Source organism: Mirounga leonina, unplaced genomic scaffold (assembly GCF_011800145.1).
Source record: "Mirounga leonina isolate KUSES-001 unplaced genomic scaffold, KU_Mleo_1.0 Mir_93, whole genome shotgun sequence".
NCBI classification, from domain to species: domain Eukaryota; kingdom Metazoa; phylum Chordata; class Mammalia; order Carnivora; family Phocidae; genus Mirounga; species Mirounga leonina.
The window spans coordinates 48926465-48937014 of record NW_023270854.1 but is presented as its reverse complement, the minus strand read 5'-3'; the positions used below and the strand labels follow the sequence as shown (position 1 = coordinate 48937014).

Below are 10550 nucleotides of genomic sequence, written 5' to 3'. Positions count from 1 at the left end.
AGAATGAAATTAGTTAAAACATGTAAAGAGCTTAAGACTGCCTGGCATATCATGAGCACTATATAAAATTGCCATATGTATATTTTAAACAGGGGAGGGATGTGATCAGAGTTCTATTTTTTTAAAAAGATTTTATTTATTTATTTGACAGAAAGAGACACAGCGAGAGAGGGAACACAAGCAAGGGGAGTGAGAGAGGGAGAAGCAGGCTTCCCACTGAGCAGGGAGCCCAACATGGGGCTCAATCCCAGGACCCTGGGATCATGGTCTGAGCCAAAGGCAGACACTTAACCGACTGAGCCACCCAGGTGCCCCCAGAGTTCTATTTTTAAAGACCACTCTGATCAGTGTGGGAAAGACTGGAATGCAGGCAGGCCTAGTACATGCAAAGCCAGCCGAGCAACTAATAGAAGGGTCCAGGAGAAGGATGCTGCTGACTACTAGACTGGAATGGGTACCTGTGTATGGAGAGCAATAGACTGATTCGAAACTTCTTTCTTTTTTTTTTTTTTTAAGATTTTATTTATTTATTCATGAGAGACAGAGAGAGAGAGAGAGGCAGAAGGAGAAGCAGGCTCCCAAGGAGCAGGGAGCCTGATGCGGGACTCGATCCCAGGACTCTGGGATCATGACCTGAGCCGAAGGCAGACGCTTAACCATCTGAGCCATCCAGGTGCCCTGATTCAAAACTTATTTCACAGTAAAACAGAAGAGTTTTAAAAATTCTATCAGGGTAAAATATTAGGGTTCCAATTTCTCCACATCCATGCCAACACTTGTTTTTTTCCTGTGTTTTTTACAGTAGCCATCCTAAGTTAGTGTGAGGTAATTTCTCATTGAGTTACTGATTTGCATTTCTCTGATTATTAGTGATGTTAAATGTGCTTGTTGCCCATTTGTTTATCTACTTTGAGAAATGTCTATTCAAGTTCTTTGCCTGTTTTTTAAATTGGGTTTACGGTTTTGTTTTTGTTGAGTTGTAGGAGTTCTTTATATATTCTGTATACTAATCCCTTATCAGTTATATGATTTGCAGACATTTTCCCTCATCCCAAAGGTTGGTTTTTCACTTTGCTGATTGTGTCCTTTGGTGCACAGAAGTTTTAAATTTTGATGTAGTTCAGGGGCACCTGGGTAGCTCAGATGGTTAAGCCTCTGCCTTCAGCTGAGGTCGTGAGCCCAGGGTCCTGGGATTGAGTCCCACATCCAGCTCCCTGCTCAGAGGAGAGCCTGCTTCTCCCTCTGCCTCTGCACCTTCCCCTGCTCATGCTGTCTCTCTCTCTGTATCTGTCTCAAATGAATAAATTAAAAAAATCTTAAAAAAATTTTTTTTGATGTAGTTCATCTTATCTATTTTTACTTTCATTGTCTGTGCTTTTGGTCATACTCAAATTATTGCCAAATCAAATGCCATAAACCCCTAGGTTTTTAATAAGTGTATTCTTATTTTTCATAATTTCTAGCTGATCTAGAATTGCAAATTAAATTTATCTTTATTTAGAAAGCTTTTTAGATCATCACGTAGATTTACGTTAGTTTTTTTTTTTTTTTAAGATTTTATTTATTTACTTGCCAGAGAGAGAGAGAGAGAGAGAGCACAAGCAGGGGGAGCAGCAGGCAGAGGGGGAGGGAGAAGCAGACTCCCCACCAAGCAGGGAGCCCGATGTGGGGCTCGATCCCAGGACCCCGGGATCATGACCTGAGCCGAAGGCAGACGCTTAACCAACTGTGCCACCCAGGCATCCCGTTAGTTTTTTTTTTTTATAATTATTTTTTAACTTTTCTATATTAGGGTCAAAAATTATGGCTCAGGACTAAGATTTCCATTCCTCAGAATCTGATAAGATTTTCTTTGTGGCTTAAAACATTTTAGTATTGTAAGTATTTTTGGACTTTAGAGAAGAATGTATATGCTATGGATTTAGAGTTCAAAGTTATCCGTATATATCACATATGTGTTTTGTGGTGTTACCAAATCCTCTCCTTTCTATTTATTTTTGGTCTATGAGATCTTTCAAATTCTTAGAGAAAGGGATTTAAGTGTTTAAAATAAATTCTTTTATTCACATTAGTTTTTTAGTTAGATATTTTGATATTACATATTTGTACTTTGGAATTAGCAGATCAAGTTTTGAGTTCCATACCCATCTACACTGTGTGACACTGAGGACACCTATTCTCTCTAAGGCCTTGTTCAGCATCTGCAAAATGTAAGTGTTAATTATAGTCACTCCATAGCTTATAAGGATTACTTGAGAAAATCCTTAGTCAAGTGCCTGGCATGTAGTGAGTGTTCAATAAATATTCACCATTCTCCTTATTATAACTTTTATCAAAGTAAACTAATCTTATTGTCCTACTTGGTGCTTACTTTTTAATCATGAATTTCACTTTGATTTTATTTTGCTACTTTTGCTTCTTTTTGTCTGCATTTTCTTGTAATTTTATCTGCCACCCACTTATTTTCAATTTTTCTGTGTTGTTTTATTTCAGGTATTATTCATAAGGAGAATAGAATTAAATTTTCTCTTGTTTTTTCGCTCAGAGATTTTTGTCTTTCTATAGGAAAATTTAGCTTGCTCAATTTATTGTTATTAATGCTAAGAATGTATTCAGACATCTTGTTTTCTCTTTATTATTCTTTATTGTTTTTTCCTCTTTTCCTGACTTTTGTCATTTTGGTTAAGTTTTCTTTGTATTTTTTTACCCCTCAAATTATTTGAAAGTTTTACAACCAATTGTGGTCATTATCACTAAATTTTTAAAAATTAAACCAATATGAGCTTATAAATATCAAGAAAAAATGATATCTATTCTTCTTGCCTTATTCTCTTCCCCAAACACGTTGAGACTCTTAACAGTTATAATTCTCCTTCCAGGGTTCCATACTTCCCACATTTGTTCAAATAAACTGGAATTTTAATTCTAGACTATTTTTAATATTTAAATTTTTACTTTCCTATGCTATGAACCCTGTGTTACTATGTACATTAGATTTATGAAAACATTATCAATAATTATTTATAGTTTACTGGGTTTTTACTCTCCCATGTTTTTTGTATATTCTAATTTCCTTTTTATTGGATCTTTTATTTAATTGCAAGGAACATCAAATGCATCACAAAGAAACTTAAAAACAAGTAGAATTTTTGCTCATTTAACAGAGTTCTGAGGCAAGTTTATAACACAGCTTGATGAAGGCTTTAACTCTAGTTTTGATTTTCTCAAATCTGCCTTCTTCCAGCTTCCTTTGTGGTATCAGGATGGTTTTAGCAATTTAGGCTTCACAAAAGCACATCACACGTGAGAAGGGGAGAATTGTTTTTCCTGAATCATTAAATGAAGCATTGCCCTTCATTTTAATTGGAGTAATCCAAAACAAACTTTGTGATAAAGTATACTCATCGGTGTAGGCCTATATTGTTGTCCATCCCTGATCCAATCACAAGAGCAAGGGGAAGGAAATTACAATGTGCACCAAACAGTTACCCAATGGGAGAAGTATTGCTTGGGAGGCAATTGTATTACAACTTTGTTTGGAATTCAAATTGATATGGTTTTCCTTCAAAGTCCTTCCTTCATGAGGTGCCTGGGTGGCTCAGTTGTTGAGCGCCTGCCTTCGGCTCAGGTCATGATCCCAGGGTCTTGGGATGGAGCCCTACATTAGGCTCCCCGCTCTGTGGGAAACCTGCTTCTCCCTCTCCCACTCCCCCTGCTTGTGTTCCCTCTCTCGCTGTGTCTCTCTCTGTCAAATAAATAAATAAAATCTTTAAAAAAAAAAAGTCCTTCCTTCATAGTCCTATAAATGTTCTTTCTTGTAATGTTGCAGATGAGATGTCAGATGATGATCTAATTATTTTTAATGGGAGGTCTAAAATATCACATAATTTTATTTTTTAACCCTAAAGCAGAAATTTCACAAGGAAATGTGTAAGTGTACCAAATAATCTTGCCCTTTCAAGCTGAATACACAAATTTATACTTATCTCTAGAAAATTTTCTTCTATTATCTGTTTAAATACTGCCTCTCCATTTTAATTCACATACAATAAAATTTACCCTTTTAAAATGTACAAGCCAGTGGTTTTTAGTATATTCAGAGTTATGCAACCATCACCACAATCAATTTTAAAACATTTTCATCGCCCGCAAAAGAAACCCAGACCCATTAGCACTTAGTCTCCGTTTCTCCCCAAACCTCCTAGCCTCAGATCCCACTAACGTACTTCTTATCTCTGTGGATTTTCCTACTCTAGACATTTTGTATAAATGGAATCATAGAACATGTGGACATTTTTGTCTGACCTTTTTCACTTAGCATAATCTTCTCAAGGTTAATCCATTTGGAGCGTGTATCAGTACTTCCTTTTTTTAAAAAATGACTGAATAATATTCAATTGTATAGACATACCATCTTGTTTATCCATTCATTGGTTGGTGCACATTTTGGTTGTGTCCACTTTTTGGCTACTATGGATAATGCTGTTATAAACATTTGTGTACAAGTTTTTGTGTGAATATTTTACATTCTCGTGGGCATATATCTAGGAGGAGGATTGCTGGGTCATACTATAATTCTACTTAATTTTTTGAGGAACTGGTGAATCATTTTCCACAGTGGCTCTGCCATTTTACATTCCTACCAGCAATGTGTAAGGGTTCTGATTTCTCCACGTCTTTGTTCACATTTGTTATTATATTTTAACAAAAATATTGGAGCTTCTTTCTTATTATGGTGAACTATATATAACAAAATTTACAACTATATATAAGATAAAATTTACAATTTTAACCATTTTTAAGGATATAGTATAGTTTTGTGACATTAAATACATTCACATTTTTGTGCATCCATCACCATCATCCATCTCTAGGACTTTTCTTCATGTCCTACTCTAACCTTAACCTTAACTGTACCCATTACAATAACTCCACATCACTTCCCCCACCTTGGCCCCAGCCCAACCACCATTCTACTTTCTGTCTCTATGAATTTGGCTCTCTAGGTACCTCATAGAAGTCAAATCATACTCTATTTGTCCTTTGTGACTGGTTTATTTTGCTTAGCATGATGTCTTCAAGGTTCATCCAAGCTGTTGTATGTGTCAGAATTTCCTTCCTTTTTAAAGATGAATAGCATTCCCTTGTTATTTTTTGTTTTGTTCCGTTTTGGCCATTCTAATGGGCATAAAGTGATATCTCATTGTGGTTTTGATTTATATTTCCCTAGTGGTTAATTATGTTGAGCGCCTTTTTGTGTGTTTATTAGCCTTTTGACAGTCTTCTCTGGAGAAATGTCTGTTCAAATCCTTTGTCCATTTTTCATTTGGATTAGTTGTCTTTTTACTGTTGAGTTGTAAGAGTTCTTTACATATTCTAGATAATAGGTTTTTATCAGATCTATAATTTACAAATATTTTCATTTTCTTAATACTGGCCTTTGATGCATAAAAGGCTTTTGTTTAATTGATTTATTTATTTGAGAGAGTATGCACAAGTGGGGGAGGGGCAGAGGGAGAGGGACAGGGAGAAGCAGACTCCCTGCTGAGCTCAGAGCCGGACTTGGGGCTCCTTTCCAGGACCCTGAGGTCATGACCTGGGCCAAAGTCAGACCTTCAACCAACTGAGCCACCTAGGTGCCCCTGATGCACAAAAGCTTTTAATTTTATGAATCAATTTTTCTAGTTTTCCTTTGTTGTTAGTGCTTTTGGTGTCATATTAAGAAACCATTGCCTAATCCAAAGTCAAAGACTCTATAAATAGAGTTTTACACTTTCAGCTTTTACATTATATTTAAGATCCATTTTGAGTAAATTTTTATATCTGTTGGAAGGCAGATTATTTTGACACTCTTGTTGAAAATCAATTAACCATAGATTCATGTGTTTACTTCTGAACTCTCAATTCTAGTCCATTGATCTATATGTCTATCTTTATGCCAATTCCACTCTGTCTTGATTACTGTAGCTCTGTAATGAGGTTTGATATTGGGAAGTTCAGTCTTCTGAACTTCTTAATTTTTATTATTTTATTTGATTTTTTAAAAGATTTTATTTATTTGAGGGAGAGAACATGCGCATGAGCAGGGGGGAGGGGCAGAGGGAGAAGTGGACTCCCTGCTAAGCAGGGAGTGTCAAGTGGGGCTTTATCCCAGGACCCTGGGATGATGACCTGAGCCAAAGGCAGACGCTTAACTGACTGAGCCACCCAGGCGCCCTGGACGTTCTTAATTTATAAAAAAATTGTTTTGACTATTCTGGGTCCCTTGCATTTCACTACAAATTGTAGGGTCAGCCTGTCAATTTCTGCAAAAACAAAACAAGACAAAACAAAACCAGCTGGAATTTCAATAGGGGTTGTGTTGAATCTGTAGATCAGTTTGGAGTGTATGGCCACCTTAAGAATATTAACTCCAACAACACATGATGTGTTTCCATTTATTTGGGTCTTTAGTTTAAGGATATTTTGTAGTATACTACAAAAAAGACATTGTATATTGCAATTATATTAATATATAACACCTATTCCATTTTTAAAAAAAAGATTTATTTATTTATTTGAGAGATAGAGAAGGGGGAGGGGCAGAAGGAGAGGGAGAGAGAATCTTCAAGCGGACTCCTCGCTGAGTCCAGAGCTCAAGGCTGGGCTGGATCTCAGGATCCCAAGATCATGACCTGAGCTGAAATCAAGAGTCAGGCGCTCAACCAACTGAGCCACCCAGGTGCCCCATAACACCTAATCCATCTTGCTTCTAAAACTTCCGACATATAAATATTAGATCTCCTAGATCTTTTTAAAACTATTTTTTATCTTTTCTTCCATATTTTCTACTTTTTTTTTGTTTGTTCTGCATTCTGGAAGGACTCTTTGAGATGGTCTTATAATTCATTAATTCAGTTTTCAGCAGCATCTTTTCTTCTATTAACTGCTTCTGTAGTCTTTTCAACTTAAAATATTCATGAACTTTTTAATTTCTGAGGATACTCTGGTTCTCAGATTGTTCTATTTTCATGACAGCCTGCCCTTACCACTCTTTAAATTTCACTAAGAACATGAACAAGATTCTTTAAAAATGTTTTCTCCTATTTCCTGCATTAACTCCATTTTAGTGAGTGCTATCTGCTTTAATTTGGCCTCTTCTTTCAAATGGTAGAGTCTCTCTTTATGATTAGTGATATTTTTTATCTGCTTATATTTATAAGTGAAGATCTAGATCATTCAGCATTGGTAACTGGCATCCCATCTGAAATTAGAGAGACCACTGTTCAATTCCCCACAGTGAGTCTTACCCTCTGAGGATGGTGGTGCTAGGTTGGAATTTGGTTTCCCTTCAGTGAATTGGTCCTGAGTGGGAAAGTAGTGCCGATCTTTCTCTTAGGAGATAATCGTTGATGATGCACAGGATTCTGAGTCACCAAGCTTCAAACCTTAAGTTGAGAGAAAAAGGTACAGGATGAGGAAGCAAGGAAATAAAGTATTTGAAACTATGCCCAGGAAAGAACTTTGGGTGTGACTGTTGGCACATGGAACTCAATGGAAGCAAATAAATATGAAGTCTACTATATGTCTGAGGGAACTGTATTGTCAGATAAGCCACAAGCCTCACCTTAAAAACCTTTAATTGTAAAAACACTCTCAGGACCCCAAACTTGTACCACCAGGAAATGAGCTATGAAAACTGTGAATTCTCCAAGGAGGGAATACTTCCCAATGCCCACTTCAGATGTGGCCAGGAAGGATACTGAACAAGAAAGAGTCATCCAGAGTGTGAAACAAGGGCTACAGAAATTAATGCAAAAGGGTGTTCATCCTTGAAATCAGAACCAGGACGTAATCATAGAGCTTCTCCCATTGCCGAAGCAGAGGATCGTCACAATAACGACTTGGAAGGATTCTATTATTTATAAGACCCTACCTGCTGTGAATCTCATATTTTTCACTGATTTTGAATTCTGATGCAGAATATCTATGGAGAAGCATTTGGGAATCATTGTTATGGGGAAGAGTGGAGGGATTTGCAGCAGTTAACATTTTATAGTTTGCCAGGTACTGTGCGTTGTCTCAATCTACATAGCTACTCTCTGAGGTATGGACTATTGTGATGTTATTCTACAGATGGGAACACTAAGCTGGAGTCACGTAACTTGGTCAAGGTTACATAATATAATCATCTGCATCTTTCTATATTGTAGTTGTTTAAAAACCATATTGATTTCATTTACTAAGCCTGTACTGTGTGCAAGATCCAGAACTGTGGGAATACAGCAGTGATTGAAAGCCGTGTTTCCTGCCCCCGTGGCATATTAGAAGTGTTTCTATGTGAATTTAAAGACCTGACAATAGGGATTCAATTGTAAAACAAACCAAAAAACCATTTCTGCTTCTTATCACCACAAGGAACAAAATGATTTTAATGAAAATGGCAGTTGAGTGTCTCTTCCCAGTGGAGGAGGGAGAGAAGACAAATGAAAGCACAAACAAATCGCTTGCTTTTGCTAGTCATAACTGAACTATGCCTTAAGTTATTTTCTGGTGATTCCAGACTTCTGGTCAATTCCCTCTGGATCGACCAAAAGGGGGTGGGGGTGGGGGCGATTGCACTTCGGCTTGTTTAAAAAAAAAAAGGCAAGACAAGCAAACAAAACGTACTGACTTAGAGCTCATAGAGATCATATGAGATCTACTTTAATTGAAGTTGTCTTTAAACTATAATTGACAATGATATCATAACAATATAGAATGATAAGCAACCCGCCCGAGACTGGGTGCCGCTGTAGCTTCCTTATTTCCACCAACATGCTGAGCTACCCGGGGCTATACTTGTCCCCAAGGCACTAAAAGTAGATCAACTTTTCTTTACCTAGACTCTTTCACCACATCCAGCATGGAGCTGTTTCTTCCAGAGGGTGGGCAATTCAGTAAAGAAGTCTAGTAGCCTATCTCTGGCAACAATGACAGTTTTTAAAATGGAGCTACATCTCTACTAACAGAAACCACCAGCTGTGAAAAGTGGAGCTCAGTCTGTCACTACCGGCCGAGCATCTCTCGAGAACGTTTGCTCCCGCAGCACCCGTCATGGTCCAGGGCCTGCTGGAAGTGGCTGCTGGTAGGGCGGACGAGCCCTCCTGGTCCGGGAGGCTCAGGACAAGCCGTGGCGAGCAGGCAGCCTCCCCCAGCGCCCGGCCGGGGTCCGCGGGCGGGAGGGCATGCTCATCCAGGAGGTGCAAAAGTCGGCTCTGGCCCGGAGTTCCCGGGTTTGTTTGGTTTTGTCCCGGGTTTGTCTGCCCCCCGTCCTGCCCCCCTTCGTGCAAAAGGCCAAGGGTTTTTGACCCACCCTTGCCCAGGCCGAGTTCACACTTAGGGCCCTTCAGCCGCCGTCCTGCGGACAGAGAAAGCAATCACGCAATGAAGTGAGAGCACTCTGTGAATGAATGCGGAATCCGCGAGAAAATAATTTTTCTTCCTGGCTGAGCGCGTCAGCCGCACTCTGGGGGGCAATCCTCCTTCCCAGAAGACCCCCTCCACACCACTACTCTCCACACCCTACAGTGGCCACACATCATTTGTGCCGTGGAGTTTGGAAATGGAGGCGTGAGCACAGCGGACTGAGGAGGGGAGGGAGCGTCGTTGGAGAGGGTGGGGAGGGAAATGGGCGCCCACTACCCTCAAGGAGGGCAAGGGAGCCCTAAAGGCCACTCGCGGGCGCGAGGGCGGCGGGAGGCCGAGAGGCGGGGCGGGGAGGGGGGAGGGGGCGCGGGGGTCCCCGCCGCGGAGGTTCTGGGGAAGCGGGAGGGGCAGCACCTGAGGAATCCGCCTCCGGCCCCGGCGGCCGCCGCCTCGCTCCGCCCCGGGGAACTGAGCGCGCGGCGAGCGCGCCTGCCAGAGAGACGCCAGCCACCGGCGGCGCTAGCACCTCGGAGGAGGGCGGCCGGAGCGAGCGCAGCGCCGCGCAGGGACCCGGACTGGGGGTGGGGAGACGAGCCCCGGCCGAGGCGAGGGCCACCCCCTGGTCCTCTGCCCTAGCGCCCCGCCAGGGCCAGGTGAGCGGCTGCGGGGGCTCCGGGGCGCGGGCGCGGGGAGGTGAGAGGGCGCGAGCCGGGCGCGAGCGCACGCCTCTGCCGGGCAGGAGCTGCCCTTTGGCGGGCTGTGGACACCCTGCCTGCGCGGGGAAGCGCTGCGGCTGACTTTTTCTTGAGGACCGGGAAGGCGGAGCGGGGGTGTGAGCGCCACCGTGTTTGCGTGGCGCGGGCAGGCGCAACTGGCAGCCTCGGATCCGAACCCCTTCTCCCGCCGCCTCGCGTCAGCCCTCTGAGAGGACCCAGCCCGTGCGGTCCGCGCCCGGAGGCCAGAGGCCTGTCACCGCGGGCTCTTCTCGCTGCCTTTGTGGCGGGAGCGAGGAAGCCCGAGCGTGGGATGGGAGAGGCTGCGGCGCCGCGGGGAGCGCCGAGGCGGAGGCGGCGGGGGGCGCGCCGCGGACCGGTCTCCCTGAGCCTGAGGGGCTTGTGAGGGGCTCGCCCGGCGGGTGGACCGCAGGCAGGGAGGCACGGAGG

General features: G+C 42.0%; 1 protein-coding gene across 1 annotated transcript in view; it reads left to right on the top strand.

Annotated features, from left to right (window-relative positions):
• The first annotated feature begins 9921 nt into the window (after nt 1-9921).
• Nucleotides 9922-10550, top strand: part of GREB1L (GREB1 like retinoic acid receptor coactivator) — a 269620-nt gene continuing 268991 nt past the window's right edge. Inside the window, exon 1 of the mRNA XM_034996030.1 lies at nt 9922-10040. The gene's annotated coding sequence lies outside the window, so the exon portion shown is untranslated. The remainder of the gene's footprint in view (nt 10041-10550) is intronic.